Raw genomic sequence first — 19,348 nt, forward strand, 5'->3', positions numbered from 1 at the left:
GGAGGAGGAGGAGGAGGAGGAGGAGGAGAAGAAGAAGAAGAAGAAGAAGTCCTGCCTTATCTAAAATCTATGCAGCCAAAGCTGGTTGCATACTTAGAGTGATCCTCCTGCCTCAGTGATGTGTGTGGCTCTAGAGACCAGGTAGTTACAGAGATAATCACATCAAAGCAAAGTCACCACGATTGGCCCTAATTCAGCCCAACTAGTGAAAAGGAGAGATGGGTACACAGAGATGGGAGAACAGCATGGAGGACACAGGAATACAGCCATCTGTACACTAAGGAGAAAGCCTCTTGGTGGATCTCAGCCTCCAGCCTTAGAAGGAAGGAATGAGGATGCTCAACCTGCATTCTATACTTAAAACATCCAGAACCATAAGGCGACAGGTTTGTTGTCCAAGCACCTGGCAGTGATTTGTGACAACATCCCCAGCAGGTGAATCCAGACTTTGGCACCCAAGAATGTGGTTGTTTCTAGAGTAGAAACTGAAAACTGTTAAGAGGAGGGGCCATCGAGATTTGCTGAGGGTAAAGGCACTTGCTGCTAAGGCTGAGGACCCCAGTTCTATCCCCAGGACCCACATAGTGGAAGGAGAGGACTAGCTTCAGAAAGCTGTCCTCTGACCTCCACATGTGCACCCTGAGTTGTGCACACATGCACATAAATATGCTGCCTGACCTATATACATGCACTATGACATGTGCACACATGTACACAAATAAAATGTGACTAAACATGTGCACATAGAGAGTCAGTAAAGTGCTTGCCATGCAAGCATGAGGACCAGGGTTGGAACTTTAGAACCCTGGAGTGCAAAAGCTGGGCCTGGTGGTCCCGGCCTGTCATCCCAGCACTGGGGAGGCAGAGCTGGGAGGCTCCCCAGGTCTTGTTCTTCAGGTAGTCTAGCCTCTTCATGAACCGCATATGAAGAGTACTGTCTCAAAAACAGAGCATTTGTGTAGTGATGCCTAAGGCTGACATCCGGCCTCCACAAATGCACACACAAGCATGTACCCGCACACACAAATGCATATGCATTCTATATGTGGCTGCCTTTGAGTGAGTTTGGAGTTTGAACAGTATTTGAGATTCACAAAATTCAGCAGCTGCATCTTGCTGGGGACAGGGAGGAGAAGTGAGGATTTTTTTTTTATAAAAAGTATCTTTTATTCTGTAACAATTTGATAAGTATAAGCATTGCATGTCAATCATATCTACCCTTCCCACCCACTCCCACAAGGCAACCCAACACATATCCATATACCTTCGTACCCCACCCCCACCTTGCTAACCGACAGAGTCCAATCGGTGCTTCCTGCTGGCATGTTGAATGATCTTTTTGCTTTGATCTTGGGCTGGCGACTTTAGCTGCTGCGAGTTTATGAGCGCAACGGCCACACTCCATCCTGAACACAGCATCTCCCAGCACTACCTCCATCCTCCAGTTCTTTACATTATTTCTGCTCCCTCATCCAAAATGTTCTCAGAGTCACTAGGAAGCGAGGGGTCAGATCTGGAGCGTCTCAGCAGGAAGAGCTGGCTTCATCTCTTAGTTCCCTGCACGCATACCACTGTGTGCTGGGCACTGGTCCAAGTGTTTAATAACGCACTCCAAGCCCAACACTCTACTTTGAGGGCTCGATAGAAACACAACCCATCTGGGAACTTAACTGTGGCCCTTCTCAAGGCTGTACAGCTATTATGTGAAGAAGGTAGAAGTCCAACTCAGGTCCTTCACACCACACTCCTATCTGCTACAAAGTATAGAATTATGAGAAAAGCAAGAATGATAAGTTCAAAACTCAGGGATGCCAATTGTGGTAGTACCCACCTTTTAATCCCAGCACTCCAGAGGCAGAAATAAGCAAATCTCTGTGAGTTCTAGGACAACTAGGACCATTTATGATTCCTTGTCTCCTAAATTAAAACAGAACCCCCCCCTTAGGCATTAGGCTCCCTAGGAATAAAGCCCTCGTGCCATAGTCCATAAATTCATAACTAGTTGTGACGATTCTTTTTTTATAAGATTTATTTATTTACTTTATGTATATGATTGCACTGTAGCTGTCTTCAGACACTTCAGAAGAGGGCACTGGATCCCATTACAGAAGGTTGTGAGCCACCATGTGGAATCGAACTCAGGGTACTGGGATTCAAACCCAGGCCCTCTGCAAGAACAGTCAGTGCTCTTAACCACTGAGCTATCTCTTCCTCCCCAGTTGTGATGGTTCTTATAATCCAATTGTAATTATGAGGAAAACATCAAGCAAAAACTAACTGAGGCATGTAGTAAAAGGCATGCTTGAGCATGTGGTCAGAAATGGGCACATGGGAGTGGAGAGCTGGAGAGTCACAGACCCTTCATTAGCTAGCAGTGGAATGTCTGAATGACAGCGTATGCCGGCAAGGATGTGGGGGAAAGTGAGCCTTTATTCACTGTTGTAGATACCGTGGAAGACAGTGTGGGGGTTTCTGGAAAAACTAAAAATAGAACTACTGTGTTATAAAACTAACCAGCTGTACCACCCTTGGGCATATAGCCAAAAGACCCTGTGTCCTACACATCCCTGTCCATTGCCAGTCTTGTTCACACTAACTAGGAAGAGGAGCTCCGATGTAGATCATGAGTGGATAAGGAAAACCTGATGCAGGCGCAGGAGAGACTGGCTCAGCAGTTAAGCACTTGCTGCACAAGTCTGAGGATTAGCCTTTGGACTCCCCAGATCCCACAGAAATGCCACATGGGCTGGGCCAACCAGAATGATCTATGAAAATGTATGTTATGAGGAAACCCATTGCTTTGTGTGTTAATTTTAAAGGGGGGAAAGTCTGGGTTGGAAAGATGGCTCAGTAGTTAAAAGCATGTACATGGGGCTAGAGAGATGACTTGTTGGTTAAGAGCACTGGCTGCTCTTGCAGAGGACCTAGGTTTGAATCCCAGCACCCACTGGGTGGCTCAAAAACCATCTGTAACTTCAATTCCATGATTTTGACCATGGGTGCAAAGCACACATGTACACATACATACATGTAGGCAAAACACTCATACACATAATATAGTAAAGGATTTTGTTTTGTTTTGTTTTTCTTTTTAAGCATATATGTATAGAGCAACAGAATTCATTTCCCAGAACCCACCTTGAACAGTTCCAGCTCCAGGGATACCAACACCCTCTTCTGGCCTTCTCAGTCTCACACACCACACACACACACACCACACATCACATACACACACACACACACACACACACACCACACCACACACCACACACCACACATCACACACACACACACACACACACCACACACCACACACCACACACCACACACACACACACACACACACACACACACACACACACACACACACCACACCACACACACATTTAAAAATAGAGGTAAAACTCTTAATAAAAAGAGGCTGGGTGTGGTGATGCATACTTTAATCCCAGCACTTGGAAAGCAGATACCAGTGGAACTCTGTGAGTTTGAGGCCATGTTGGTCTTCTACTCAGTTCTAGACCAACCAAGGCTACATAGTGAGACTGTCTCAAAACAATTGAAAATAAAAATCATCCATCCAAACAAACAAAAATCTTGAAAAGAAAGGAAGTAAAAAAGTTCACTTTAAAGTGTGACTCCTCCGCACAACTGGAGGAGCTTGCCTAAATTGTGTGAGTCTTCATTTCATCATCGTGAACACCACTCATGGGTGCAGCATAGCACTGGCTTCCCCCAGGGCCGTTTCAAGAAGCAAATGCGGTAATAATCCCTGCAAAGCTGCTTGAGGGCCTCCTGGCACCAGATCAGAGCTGCATCTGCCTTTGCAGCTATTCTTGTTTATCCAGTGGCACTTCAGGCCTGGCATACAGTAGAGACTGAAGACAGACCCCTGAGGAGCTGACAGTCTGCCCGTGGAAACAGATATTAATCCTACCATCATGCTAATAGCCATGTAATTATAAACTGAGATAAGTGCTAAGAAAGATCACCAACCATTTCCTTTTCTCTTTGAGTTTGTGCCTCGCCAGCTCAGACAATCTCAGAGAGCTGTGTAACTGTGGGGCTTAGCCGGGCGGAAGGGCCTCTGGTTTGGAAAAATGGTTCTACCTTGTGGAGTCTCCACCTGGAGCACATACATGCCCAAGCCAGAGGATAACATCAGGTAGCTATCTTCCTTTATCATTCTCTACCATATTTCCTGTAAGACAAGGTCTCCCACTAAACTGAAAGCTGACTTTTGGCTAGATTGGCTAGCCAGCAACCACCCAGAATCTGCCTGCCTCTCTGTTCCCCATCACTAGGGCTATAGGCACCCATAGCGGTCTCCAGCTTTAAAAAGGTGGCTGAGAATCCAAAGCATATCCTCAAGCTTACACAGCAAGCTGAGCCATCTCCCAGCCCCCAAACCCCCTTCCTACCTGGGGTCAAGACGTGGAAGGGACTCTCCTGGGATACGACAACCAAGGAGCCTACAACCTTCTTCCAAGCCTCCCCAACCATGGCTCTCAGGAAGTGGGAAACTTTTTGTCACTGTGAGAAGATAGTTGATAACAGATGATCAACTTAAGGCCAGTGTGGTGGTGGACACCTGTCGTCTCAGAACTTAGAAGGCTGAGGCAAGAGGACCTTCCAGGGCTTCATAGCAAGACCTGTCTCAAGAAACACGTAGCTTAGCAGTAGAACTCTGATGTACACAGGGAGGAGGGTGTGTGTGGCTCAGAGGGAGAGTGCTTGCCTAGGATTCACTAGTGAGGGGCTGGGAGCATGGCAGTAGTAGTAGTAGTAGTAGTAAATATATATATATGTACATATGTGTATATATATACATATATATGTGTATATATATACATCATATATATACATACATATGTATATATGTATACATGAGAGAGAGAGAGAGAGAGAGAGAGAGAGAGAGAGAGAGAGAAAGAGAAAGAGAAAGAGAGAGAGAGACATAGATATATAGATGATAGATAGATGGTGTGGTGGTTTGTATATGCTTGACCCAGGGAGTGGGACTATTAGGAAGTGTGGCCTTGTTGAAGTAGGTGTGATCTTGATGGAGGAAGTGTATCATTATACATGGGCTTTAATACCCTACTCCTAGCTGCCTGGAAACCAGTCTTCTAACAGCCTTAAGATGAAGATGTAGAACTCTCAGTTCTGCCAGGCGGTGGTGGTGCACGCCTTTAATCCCAGCACTTGAGAGGCAGAGGCAGGCAGATTTCTGAGTTCGAGGCCAGCCTGGTCTACAGAGTGAGTTCCAGGACAGCAAAGGCTACACAGAGAAACCCTGTCTCGAAAATAAAATAAAATAAAATAAAAAGAAAAGAAAAGAAAAGAACTCTCAGCTCCTCTTGCACCATGCCTGCCTGGATACTGCTATGATCCTGCCTTGATGATACTGGACTGAACCTCTGAGCCTGTAAGCCAGCCCAAATAAATGAGTTGCCTTGGTCATGGTGTCTGTTCACAACAGTAAAACCCTAACTAAGACAGATGGATAGATAGATAAATGACTGATAATAGATAGCTAGATGGATAGATAGATAAATAGATAGATGATAAAATATTAGATAGACAGATGAAAGATAAGGTAGATGATAGCTAATAGACTAGATAGATAGATAGATAGATAGATAGATATTAAAGGAAACCTTTACAAAACTTAAAAGGGCTGATGTTTTTTTTTTCTTTTTTTTTTCGAGACAGGGTTTCTCTGTGTAACCTTGGCTGCCCTGGAACTTACTCTGTAGACCAGGCTGGCCTCGAACTCAGAAATCCACCTGCCTCTGCCTCCCAAGTGCTGGGATTAAAGGCGTGGGCCACCACTGCCCTGCAGGGTCGATGTTTTATTTTGGCTTACAATTCCAAGTTTCAGCCCACAGCCTGTGACTTTGGGTTTGTTGCTGTGGTAGAGGAGGCCTGCACACCCCATGGCAGCAGAAAGCAGCGAGGTGGGTCCTGACAGTTCTCTAAAGGACATGGCCCATGATTTCATTTCCTTCTTCTAGGCCTTGCCAGTTTGGCAAAATGGGCTAGCCAGGGAGTCATCTTTCTCTGCCTCTTCAGCATTCTGGAATAGAAGCACATACTACTGTGCCCTAACACTGCCTACTACCGTTTTTATGTGGGTGCACGGGATTGAACTCAGGTCCTCATGCTTGTGTAGCAAGCACTTTACCCACCGAGCCATCTGAAGACGTGCTCTTGCCCTGGAATCTGTGCTCCCTGTTCCTCCGAGCCTGCAGGCAGCTGCTTTTTGTGAGTGTTCTTTCCCATCCTGCAATCTGTGTCTGTCTGGATCAACTTTTTAGTGCTTGTGGGTCTGAATCAAAGGCCTTGGAAGATGTCTCTGTGATCTATAAGCTCATGCCTGGGCTAGTGCTTCTTCGTCAGGGAAATTTGAAAAGAGATGTCTAACATTCGAAAAGCAGAGACACTGGTAAAGCAAAGAAGAGATGTTGTAGAGCTTGTGCTGAGGAAGACAGGGGAACCGCCCCGACGCCATGCAAGAGCCACTTCCTCACTTCCTTACTGTGTGATCTTGCTCAAGTTGTTGAATCTCTGCCTCAGTCTTGTCCTCTGTCTATGTCCAATTATCCCTAACTCTGGATAATAATATTATCTACTTTATAGGATGGTTGGCAGGGTTAGTGAGCAAAATTTTTAAAAGAAGCCTCTCATATCATATACACCTAATAATCAGTATTACCTGGCTGGGCAGTGGTGGCATATTCTTTTAATCCTAGCACTCCGGTGGATCTCTATGAGTTCAAGGCCAGCCTGGTCTACAGAGTAAGTTCCAGGACAGCCAAGGCTACAAAGAAAAAACATATCTCAAAAAAATTATTATAAATAAAATGTAATTTTATATTATATAATATTAGTATATTAAATATATAAATAAAATATAAAATTATAAATATAGTAAAATTACATTTTGATTATGGTTGTAGTCCACAGAGCTGAATACAGTTAATAAAGTAGTGGTTATTTTTGTGTTATGGTTTCTCATTTAGCCGTTCTGTTTTCACTTTGCCTTTGAGGATTTTGAGTTTGGCCAAGTTTAGACAGAGCTTCAGGGTTTTCAAATGAGAGTAAGGGCTGGAGCAGTGGATGGCCTGGCAACAGATCTGTTAGGACACACAGTATCAATTCCCTGTGTGGAGCTAGACCCAGAGAGGAGGCAGGAGGGAATGAGGGATGCTCAAATCTTCACTCTTGAGAATTCCTCATTCCTGCTCCCCAAATCCTCCAAACACTGCCTTCTGCTAACTCTTCCTCCTTCCCCCATCTTCCACTCTCCCTCCTCCCTCCCCCTTACTAATCCTAAAAATACATACACCGACACATGCATGTATTTGCAGTTCTTCTGAAATATTTTGTTGGTTTTTCAATTTACATTTTTATTTATTTAACTATTTTCATTTGATGGGGGGGGGAGTGGCACACATATACCACAACATGCATATGGAGTTGGGGGGCCACTTAGGGGAAGGAAACTCTCTCAACAACAGGTGTGTTGGTAGCAAGTTGTCTCTAGCCCTCAAGCAACCCCACTGGCCCAGTTATTTTGGAGACAGAGTCTCATGTATCTAGGCTTGAACTCACTAAGTGGCTGAGGATGACTTTGAACTCCTGATCTTCCTGTCTCTACCTACAGAATGCTGGGATTAGAAGCTTCCACACCACACAGTGTTTATATGGTGCTGAGGACTGAACCCAGAACTTTGTGTATGTTAGACAAATGTTCTACTAACTGAGCTATATCCCACCTTTATTTCTGAAAGTGTAATTTACATGGGGATCTTGTAGCTTCATGTGAAGCCTGGTCATTTGATTTGCAAAGGCTCCTTGCATCTGGGGCACTGATACCAGAGTGCTACAGTGGAAGAAAATGGATGCAGAGGGATTGCCTAGAAAAGATTCAGTGGAGCTGGAGAGATGACTCAGTGGTTAAGAGCACTTACTGCTCTTCCAGAGGACCTGGGTTCAAATCCCAGCACCTATATGGCAGCTCACAACTGTTTGTAACTCCAAGATCTGACATTGCCACATAGAAATACATGCAGGCAAAACACCAAAGTACATAAAATAAAGGTAAACATTTTTTGAAAAAGAAAATAAAAGATTCAGAGTTGGGGCCAGACATAATGGCTCATGCCTTTAGTGCAAACACTCAGGAGGCAGGTGGGGGTGGACCTGTGAGTTCAAGGCCAGTCTGGTCCACTGAGTTCCAGGACAACCAGGCCTATACACTGAAACACAGCCTCAAAAAACCCAAAAAAGGAAAGATTCAAGTGGCTGCAGACTACTTGCCCCCCTCCTGGCCCCTCCTCTTGCCTTCATGGAACGGAGTTTGCAGTTTCCCTTATGTGACCAGGTATAGGAGTAAGGGTCTAGCAGGGTCTGACAGCATCAGCTCCAGAAATGATTCATCATTACTCATTTTGTGTGCAGGAGAAAACAAGAGGTGCTAAAATGCGAGGTGTGAGAAGCCACAGGATGTGGGGACAGAGGAAGGTGTTGGGCTCTCTCATTAGTGTTTTTAAAAATTATAATTATTATTTGGGGCCTGGAGAGGTAGCTCCGTGGTTAAGAACACTGTTCATCCTGAAGAGCCTCATTCCATTCCCAGCGCTTACATAGAGTGGCTCACACCCAGCTGTCTTTCCAATTTCAGGGCATCCAATGCCCTCATCTGGAATCCACGGACACTGAATACAAGCAAACACATTGCCCAGACATACATGCAGGTAAAACATCCATAAACATAAAAATTATCATTAAAATTATCATTACATTTTAGTGTGTGTGTAGTGCCTCTTCCTGGTTGCCATCTTGACTATATCTGGAATGAACTACAATCATTACAAGGCTCACCTGTGATCCAGATGTTGAGGCTGGGAGGCTGGAAGACACACATTTCTGGCCTGGATCTTGGCATGGCGATCTTTTTTTTTTTTTTAAAATATTTATTTATTTATTATATGTAAGTACACTGTAGCTGTCTTCAGACACACCAGAAGAGAGCATCAGATCTCATTATGGGTGGTTTTGAGCCACCATGTGGTTGCTGGGATTAGAACTCAGGACCTTCAGAAGAGCAATCAGTGCTCTTAACCATTGAGCCATCTCTCCAGCCTGGCATGGAGATCTTGAGGCATAGTGGCCATGAAAAACTTAGGCTCAGGCAAGGTAGTACATGCCTTTAATCCCTGGAGACTGAGGCAAGGAGATCTCTGAGTTCAAGCCTGAGACAAGCAAGTCCCAGATCCAGGCATGGTGGTACACACCTTTAATCTGGGACACACCTTCTGCTGGAGGCCTACATAAGGATATTGGAAGAAGGAAGATTCACTCTTCTTCATCTGCTTACCTTGTGACATTGAGCAACTGCTAGATCCTTGGACTTCCACTCACAGCTGCTGCTGATCATTGTTGGAGAGTTGGACTACAGACTATAAATCATCAACAAATTCCCTTACTATATAGAGACTACCCATAAGTTCGGTCACTCTAGAGAACCCTAATATAGTGTGTGTGTGTTGTATATATGTGCTATAAGAGTTGATTCTCTTCTACCAGCTTCCACCTTCTACCACATGGACCCTGGGTGAATTCAGGTTGTCAGCAGGCTTGTCAGCAATAACCCATATATTTAATAACAATCAATAGCTCATGTTATTGTCCTATCTTTCAGTGTTTTGAAGGCATATCAAGTTTCATTTTCACTTAAAGATGCAAGCATTAACCTGAGATGCATCAGGAGATAAAACACCAGCCACACAGCATGAGGATATGAGTTCAATTCCCAGTGCCCACATTTTAAAATGTTGGATTAATGATCTGAGGTCGTAGCTCTGTGGGTAAAGTAGACACTGTGTAAGTGTGAGCACTGAGGTTAAGTCTCCATCAGTGAGAAAATATCAGGTGGACCTAGTGTAGCCTGTAATGCCAGTGCTTCCAAGGAAATGTGACAGGTGGATTCAGGAGCAAGCTGGCTAGCTTACCTACCTCATCCAGTGAGCTCTGTATTCAGCTGAGAGATCCTGACTCAGTAAATAAAGGGAAGAGCATTAAAGAGGACTCCTCCATGTGCATAAACATGTGCACATTCGCATGTGTGCATGCACACACATGTAAAAAGAGGAAGAAAGAAAGATGGGGTGGGGAGGGAGGGAGAAATATAATTTTAAAAAGTTATAACTTTTTTAAAAAGTTAAAAAGTTTTGACTGTTTATGAATTTGAGGTACAATATTCTTTTTCTCTTCCTCCTCCTCCTCCTCTTCTTCTTCTTCTTCTTCTTCTTCTTCTTCTTCTTCTTCTTCTTCTTCTTCTTCTTCTTCTTCTTCTTCTTCTTCTTCTTGGAGGAATTTGAGACAGGGCTTGTCTGGGTAGCCCTGGCTGTTATGAACTCACTTTGTAGATCAGGCTGGCCTCAAATTCACAGAGATCTACCAACCTCTGACTCCCAAGTGCTGGGATTAAAGATGTGCATCATCACTGCCCCATATGCTGTTTTCAATATTTATAAACACTCATAACGTCTCCACCCTATTTGGGTTTTGTTTGTTTTGTTTTAGGCACAATCTCACATCTCCCAGACTGGCCTCAAATACTCCATGTAGCTGAACTCCTGGTCCTCTTGTTACCGTCTCTCAAGTAACTGGATTATAAGCATGCACATTTTTCTGATGTATGCAATGCTGGGGATTTGATCCAGGGCACTGTACAATGCTAGACAAGCACTCCATCTATACTGAGCCACATCCCCAGCCACATAGGCCACATTTTGTCTAACCATTCATCTATACACAGACATTTGGGTTGCTTCAACCTCTTGGTTATTGTAAATAGTTATGTTTCAAGCACTAGCAAGATGGCTCATTGGATAAAAATCACTTGCTGTCAAGCCCAACGACCTGAGTTCAATTCCAGGAATCCACATGTTGTTAAGAGAGAACCTATTCCCATAAGTTGTCCTCTGACCTCCATCCACACAGATGCCATGGCAAGCACACACCCACATGAACGCACACATCAATGAATAAATGCAATTAAAAATGGAAGTATCTGAATCCTGATGTCGATTATTTTGGGTCTTCACTCAGACTTTGAATTGCTGAATCATGTGGTAAGTCTATTTTGGGTTAGAATTTGAAGTATGAACTTCCACTGACTCAGCCAGTGACTCACACTGAGGAGAGCCCAGTGGGGAGTAGCTTTGAAGAGCGTGATGTTGGCTACCATGGAGAGCAATGCATTGTATTCTTGAAAATTGAGAAGAGTAGATTTGAAGTATGCTCCTCACAAGAAAATGACGAATAGGTGAGGTTTTCCACACTCATCAGCTTGATTTAGTCATTCCCAAAATGTCAAGTATTTCAAAATGTCATGTTATGCACCATAAAATTTTTATTTGTCAATTAAAACTCAACTGACTAAAGTTGGGTTTGGAGTGTGCACCTGTAATCCCATCACTGGGGAGCAGAGAAAAGAGGATTGCATGGGGCCAGCCTGGTTTACATAGTGAGTTCTGGGCCAGAGCTACATAGCAAGATCTTGACTCACTATCTCAAAATAGACAGATGATGATAGATGGATAGATGGAAATAAACAGGTAACAGAATGATAGATAATAGAGAGATGTTAGATGATAGAAGATAGATGATCTATAGATGATAGCTACAGATGGATAGAAAGATGGATAGATTAGATAGAAAAGTAGATGATAGATATATAGATAAATGGTAGACATATATAGGTGATAGAGATTGATATAGATGGTAGAAAGATAAATGGATAGATTAGATAAATAGATGATAGATAGATGATATATGAATAGAAAGATGAATAGATTAGATAGATAGAAGGTAGATAAATAGATGATGGGTGGATAATAGTTGATAGGAGAGATAATAGATAGACGATAGCTAGGTAGATGATAGATAGATAGATGATAGGTTGCTGGGGACAGCATACAATGACAGGGACTGCCTGAAGTAGGCCCGGATGGAGACATCTCAGAAGCCCGAGGCAGCTCCTTGTAGAAAAGGATGGTGTCTGGTACCCTGAGAAGCAGGAGACACATCCCTCCAGGGGACTCGCCATCTGAAATAAGGGACTGCCTGCAGTAAGCCGGGATGGAGACATCTCAGTAGCCCGAGGCAGCTCTTTGTAAAAAACAGTTGTTCCCATTTCTCCTAACCTTAGCCCTGGACAACGGCTGTATAGATTTCATTTGTGCATGACTGCTTTTCAGTTGGCCTTGGTGTGCATAATTATTCTATTATATCTGACTTTCTTACTTCTTTCTCCTTCTGCTCTGGTGGATTCTGTGAAACTAGATGTTCCTTGATGTAATGATTCTTAAACAATTAAAAAATTGAGGCATAGGGCACAGCACAGCACAGTCCTAATGGCCCAGGTGAATGCTGTATGTTCTCATCTTAGAAACAATGTAATAACTGCACAATGATAGTTCCAGATTAATGCTTGACTTGCAAAGAAAGTTTGAAGAAATTATTAGAAAATGAAATAGAGCCAACATTGGGATCCAAAGAAAGGAAAAAACTATTGAAGTTATGAAATAAGTTGCATAACATTTGAGAGTGATTCCTGGATAAGCAAGTATAGAATATGTAAAATTTTATATTAATAAAACTAATTTAAAACACTGGGACTCTTAGGAGAGTCATTGTGTGCCATGTGCAGAAGCAGAAAGCTAGTGGAACTATTGAGTTAAGGGTTAACTTGATTCTTTCTGCCCACTGCCTGGCAGCTTTGCCCATGTCATTTATCATTAGAGCTTCACAGAAAAATGCAAGTAGCTGCCCTCAGAGCTCTGATCTATAAGTCAAAGTTTAAATAATGATAAGCTTGCAATTATTATTTTGGCTATAGGCCTGGGAATAGGGAAGCTTGAAACTTTGGGGAACAATTGTAATTCTTGATTCTTTGTGGGATGTGGTTATTCTTTTGTATTTGATTTGGCAATGATTATATAATGCCTTTTTTATCTGCCTTTGGAGTATCAATAAAAGACTAGGGCGAGAAAAAGGCGAGAGAGCATGTAGAGAGAGTGCGGAGAGTGAGTAGTGAGCATGGAGAGAGCTAGTGAGGAGTATGTGAGGTGAATGTGGAGAGTGAATGAAGAGTGAGAGAAAGAGAATATGAGAAGAGCATGTGAAGAGTGAGTGAAGAAAGAATGTGAGGCATGTATGAAGAGTGCGTGTGTAAGTGAAAGGGGAACCACAGAGGTGTGTATGAATGTGAGACTTCAAGAAAAGAAAAGTGCATAGGAGAAAAGCAGAGTGTGCAGAAGAATGCAGAGTGTGTGCAGCCTCAAGCTGCGAGTGAATGAGCAAGCAAGCAAGAGAGCAGAGAATGAGAGAGAAACTTTAAGCCTTGAAAAATTGCCTGTCAGCTTGTACCCCAAAAAGTAGTCTTACTTTTAATAAATTATTTATTATACGCCTTCCAGATATCCCTGCTTCAAGTTGAGAACTCCGATCCTGTGTCGAGGCTGGACCCTGCAATAGGTATATAGAAAATAGATCCTTAGATAATCATTTCTATATTGTATACATCTATAATCCCAGCCCTTAAAAGGTGGAGGTAGAAGGACCTGAAGTTAAAGGTTGGGCAAGCAAGGTGGCTCAGCCAGTTAGCTCTCCATGACCCACATGGCAGGAGAGAACCAACTCCTGTGAGTTATCCTCTAACTTCCACACACATACCACGATAGATGCCTTCAGCCCCCATTAAACAAAATTTAATAAAAGTTCAAAATAAAAGAAGTTCAAGGCCTTGGCTACATGATTAGTTCAAGGCTAGCCTGGGCTACAAAAATTTCTGCCAAAGAAAGAAAGGAAAAGGAAAGGAAGAAATAAGAAAAGAAAAATGAATATTACAAAATCAGTAATGCTTTAAAAAAATCAATTTAATATTGTTGGCCCAAAACAAAGACAGGATGATGGCAGGTGCCTTTGCCAGCTGAGCTATCTTGCTGGCCTGATCTTGACTTTCTGAGCCTTCTGCCTCCACCTCCCATGTGCTGGAATTACAGGTTTACATTATCACAAACAGTTTTCTTTTTCTTTTTTTTAAAGATTTATTTATTTATTTTATGTATGTGAGTACACTGTAGCTATACAGATGGTTGTGAGCCTTCGTGTGGTTGTTGGAAATTGAATTTTTAGGACCTCTGCTCGCTCCAGTCAACTCTGACTTGTCTGACCAGTCCCTGCTTGCTCTGGCCCAAAAATTTATTTATTATTATACATATACACTGTAGCTGACTTCAGATGCACCAGAAGAGGGCGTCAGATTTCATTATAGGTGGTTGTGAGCTACCATGTGGTTACTGGGATTTGAACTCAGGACCTTTGGAAGAGCAGTCAGTGCTCTCACCCACTGAGCCATCTCACCAGCCCAAAAGATGTATTTATTTATTTTATGTATGTGCGCACACTGTAGCTGTCTCAGACACACCAGAAGAGGGCATGGGATCCTGTTACAGATGGTTGTGAGCTGCTGGGAATTGAACTCAGGACCTGTGGAAGAGCAGTCAGTGCTCTTAACAGCTGAGCCATCTCTCCAGCCACAGTTTTCAATTTAAAAAAATTTTTAACTTTTTTTTTAAACCACAATGAGTTTGGGGTCTCCCTTTTTAGCTACACCTCATTTCTCTCTCTCTCTCTCTCTCTCTCTCTCTCTCTCTCTCTCTCTCTCTCTCTCTCTCTCTCTCTTTTGGTTTTTTCGAGACAGGGTTTCTCTGTGTAGCCCTGGCTGTCCTGGAACTCACTCTGTAGACCAGGCTGGCCTCGAACTCAGAAATCTACCTGCCTCTGCCTCCCAAGTGCTGGGATTAAAGGCGTGCGCCACCACCGCCCAGCCTCATTTCTCAAAGGATAAGACAAGACTGTCTATTCCACAGAACACAAGAGTGGCGTGGAGCAAGAACCTCACAATTTCTGTCTCCAGTGAGGCTACAGAGTTGCGGAAGGACAAAAGGACTCCGTGTTTCCTGATCTTTCTTGGCCTGCGGTCAAGGCTTGACGGGGGAGATGGGGGTGGGGAGTAGGGGAGAATGAATTGGTGTGGAGAGATGGAAAGCAGAGCTGCTTTTTCCCAAGGGAAGAGTATGTGGTTTTGATACTAGCTTTAAGGCCCCTTGTAGCTGGGTTGCCTGAGAAGACAACGGCTGACTCGGACCCCGCTTTTGCTGGAAACGATCGTTGGCGCCACCTAGCGGCAGGACAGGCGGCGACCCAGACCTTCAGCAGGAGATCCGGAGTGGAGTAATGGCTGACAACCACTTCCAGGCCTTCTGATTGTGCTTGTTGTTTCTTTTTGATGCAGAGTCTCTCTTCTGGTCATTTGTGGACGTGTATACAATCACCTCTTCCCCAACAACTATCCTTTATATCAATACACTATATTCCGTGAGTCAGGGATTTGGACAGATGTCAGGGTGGATGGCAGTCTGTCTGTTTCAAAGTGTTTAGAGCCTCAGAAGCTGGAGTTATTTAGAATCATCTGGGCTTCTTCACTCATTGGTGCCGTTCTGGGCTGGGATGATTCCCAGGCTGAGCTCACTCATGCTAAACAGGTACTCTACCACACTGGCCTACATTGCTAGTCTTAAAATACACACAAACACACACACACACACACACACACACACACACACACACACACGCACACACACACACTAGCACTTGCTGTCCTTGCAGATGACCCAGGTACAGTTTCCAGCACACATGACAGTTCATAACCACCTGCTATTCCAGTTCCAAGGGATCTGACACCTGCTTTTGGCGTCTGTGAGTACCATACTCACTGTTGCACTTACATACGCTCAGACAAATGCTCTCCTTAAAATAAAAATAAATCTCCTCTTTTGTTTTTTGTTTGTTTGTTTGTTTTGTTTTGTTCGAGACAGGGTTTCTCTGTATAGCCCTGGCTGTCCTGGAACTCACTCTGAAGACCAGGCTGGCCTTGAACTCAGAAATCCGCCTGCCTCTGCCTCCCAAGTGCTGGGATTAAAGGCATGTGCCACCACTGCCCAAATCTCCTCTTAAAAATTATATTTTAATGCCAAGCAGTAGTGACACACAGCTTTGATCCCAGTACTCCGGAGGCAGAGGCAGGCAGATCTTGGTGAGTTCAAGAAAAGCCTGGTCTAAAAAGCTAGTTCCAGGACAGCCAAGGCTACAAAAACAAACCCTGTCTGGAGGGTGGGGGAAGGGAGAGGGAGAGGGAGAGAGAGAGAAAAATATACATATATAAGAAACTGGGCTCAACCTAGCCTGTTCTAATACAGCCCTCCCCCTTCTCTCTGTCTCTCTGCCTCTCTCTGTCTGCCTGTCTGTCTCTTTGTCTCTGTCTCTCTGTCTCTCTCTCTCTAGACAGATAGATAGATAGATATAGATATAGATATAGATATAGATATAGATATACATATACATATACATATACATATACATATACATATACATACACACAGGATCCACTAAGTTTGAGGGACACCCCAGCCCTGCACAGTGGGAGTTCTCTTTCGGACCTCAGGTCAGGCATAAACCACACCCAAACACCTGTTTTCAGAGAGGTTCTTTATTAAACAGGGAAGAAAAGTTAAAGTGGCTGCTTTCTGACTCAGAAAAACAGTACCAAATAACCTTGCAGGTGTGAGTTTTAAGAAAAGAAAAAGGGCGGCGTGGGGGGGGGCGGGCGGTGGTGGTGGTGGTGGTGGTGGTGGTGGTGGTGGTGGTGGTGGTGCTGTGTTGCAACAGGCTAGGCTGAGGTGGTATCTCTTGAACAAAGGGGGCTTGTGATTGCTGGACTTTAATGCTTTGATAGCTAGACCTTGGTAGTTAGCCTCAGGAGGAGGAAGTGGCCAAAGAGGGGCCTACAAAGACTCTAGGAGTATAATCTAATGGTTTTTAGCAAGGCAGAGGGAATGGGCAGAGGGAATGAGCAAAACCTGCCACAGCCATGCTCACCACACTTGAGCTAGCCAGAGTCCCTTCAGAGTTCCCTGGGTGTTTTTAAAAATTGTGTATGCATGTATGTCTGTTAAAGTTTGAGCATTTGAGTGCAGCATCCTCAGATGGCAGAAGCTCTCGGGTGGGACCTTCGAGAGCTAGAGTTACAGGTGGCAGTGCGCTCCCTGATATGGATGCTGCGACCTGAACTCAGTCCTCTGTAAGAGGAGTACTCACGCTTAAACACTCCAACATTTCTCCATCACCCCACCCCACCCCACCCCACCCCACCCCAGGCTGGTCTTGAACCCCTAATTCTGCCTCCTCTTCTCAATGCTCAGATACAGATGTGCACTCTCGTGTCCGAGGGCTGCTAGTGATTTTCAAGGGTACAATATGGTGTTGTTGTTATCATAACCGCAGTCACTATGTCGCACAGTGAAATATAATTCAGCTTTTAAAAAGAAGGAAACCCTGTCACTTCGACAACACAGATGCTCGCTGGATGGTGTTGTGTTATGGGAAATGAAGCAGGCACCGAAAAAGAAACACCACATGATGTCACCCAAGTGTAGAATCTAAAAAAGTCAAAGTCATGGTAGCAGAGAGTAGAATGGGTACTCTAAGAAGCTGGGGCAGGGGTTGAGAGCTGGGCGGTGCAAAGTCCTGAGTTTGGCATTTGGGGGACACTGAGATGGGGCATCTTTTTGGCTAAGAAGTTTATTACATTATTAACCCCATGGACAGAATTTGAGGGTGGTGGTGAGTTGCCTCTGAGGAGAGATTGGGCTTAAGAGGCGGAGGTAAGGGTATTGCTTCTTACAGATTTCAGAGAAGCCTGGAGAGAAGCTTTTTCTCTGAATCACCAGCAGGCAACAGGGGACTGAGTGGAAGGGCGCCACCAGTTGCCCCTTTGATGTCTGGGGAGCAGACTGCAGACTTGCAGACTCTAGGGGGCTTGTGAGTCACTGTGAGCCGCTGGGGAAGGCTGGTAACCTGACTAACAGGCAGGTGCTGGTCAAAATGACTAGTCACAGTGACAACGGGGCACTGACTGAATACTCTGTAGAATAAGAACACACACACACAGAAGTGGGGAGGGGGAGGGGAGAGGAAGACAGAGAAGGAGAGCTGAAGTTTACAGTTTGCCTGCCCTGGGGGTTTTCTCTTAATCCCTAATAAAATTATCCTTAAGCTTCCATTTGTGTCCATTCTTGTGTGTGTGTGTGTCCATTCTTAAAATCCATTCTTTATAGTAGTTAGTATTTCTTCTGGGCCCCACCCAACAGTTAACCTAACAACAGCCAGGTAGGTAGGAGCCTGGCTTGCTAGAAAAGGACTGCTTGGCCTCTCTCTCTCTCTCTGTCTCTACACCCCACCCCCATCCCAAGTCCTCTCTCCCCCCACTTTCTCCACGTGTTCTGGACTGACTTCTTCCCTTCTTTCTCTCTTTTTCTGTCCCTCTCTGCCCCCTTTCTTTCCCGCAGCTCCCTTCTCACTCCCTGCTAAGGCACCCCTCCCACAGCATACATTATATACAAAACATATCAGTAGTGTATTCCCCCTTTCAGTCCCGTCATGGTTGCCCCCACCCCCCCCTTCACCCCTGCCCCAAGGTTTCTCTGTGTAGCCCTGGCTGTCCAGAAATGTGGTCTGTAGGCCAGACTGGTCTTGAACTCACAGATAGGCCTGCCTCTGCCTCTCAAGAGCTGGGATTAAAAGTGCATACCACTACTGCCCAACCTCTTAAATTCTTTTATGAATGTGACAAAGAGCCCCAAGAGGGACCCCTGGTTTCCTCTGCATCTGTTTGTGTGCTCTGAATTAACCTTCACTCTAGGTGTCACCCAAAACCTCGGGACCCTGATGTTGGTGAACCCTCCCCTGCTACAGAGAGGCGAGGGTAAGGGGAAAAGCTCCAAGTCCATCCATCTCAGAGACAAGACCTGCCCAGAGGGGCAAGAGGAACCTTAGAGTGACTGCCTGCCTTTGTTTCCCTTCTCTGTATAAGTTACTAATTAAAGATGGCACGAAAGGCACTATCTTGTCAGATGGCCGGGCTCTCTGAATAAAAGGCAGCTTAGAGATTCAGTTTCTGGTTTTGTGTATATACTGGGCTGATTACAAAAAAATATGGAAAATTTCAGGGAGAGGGAGAAATAAATGCAAGCGATCTATTGGCTTGGCTGTTTTCAGGGCACCACACAGCTCCTGAGTCAATCCATACTGAGATGACCCACATTCTGGCCTTTGTCAGGTGAGAGGATAAACACCTCTCTTGTTTTAACGACTTTAAATGTATGTATATACGAATAGGCTGCAGTGCATATATGTGTTTACATATGAACAG

Source organism: Mastomys coucha, unplaced genomic scaffold (genome assembly GCF_008632895.1).
Source record: "Mastomys coucha isolate ucsf_1 unplaced genomic scaffold, UCSF_Mcou_1 pScaffold21, whole genome shotgun sequence".
In the NCBI taxonomy this organism is placed as follows: Eukaryota; Metazoa; Chordata; class Mammalia; order Rodentia; family Muridae; genus Mastomys; species Mastomys coucha.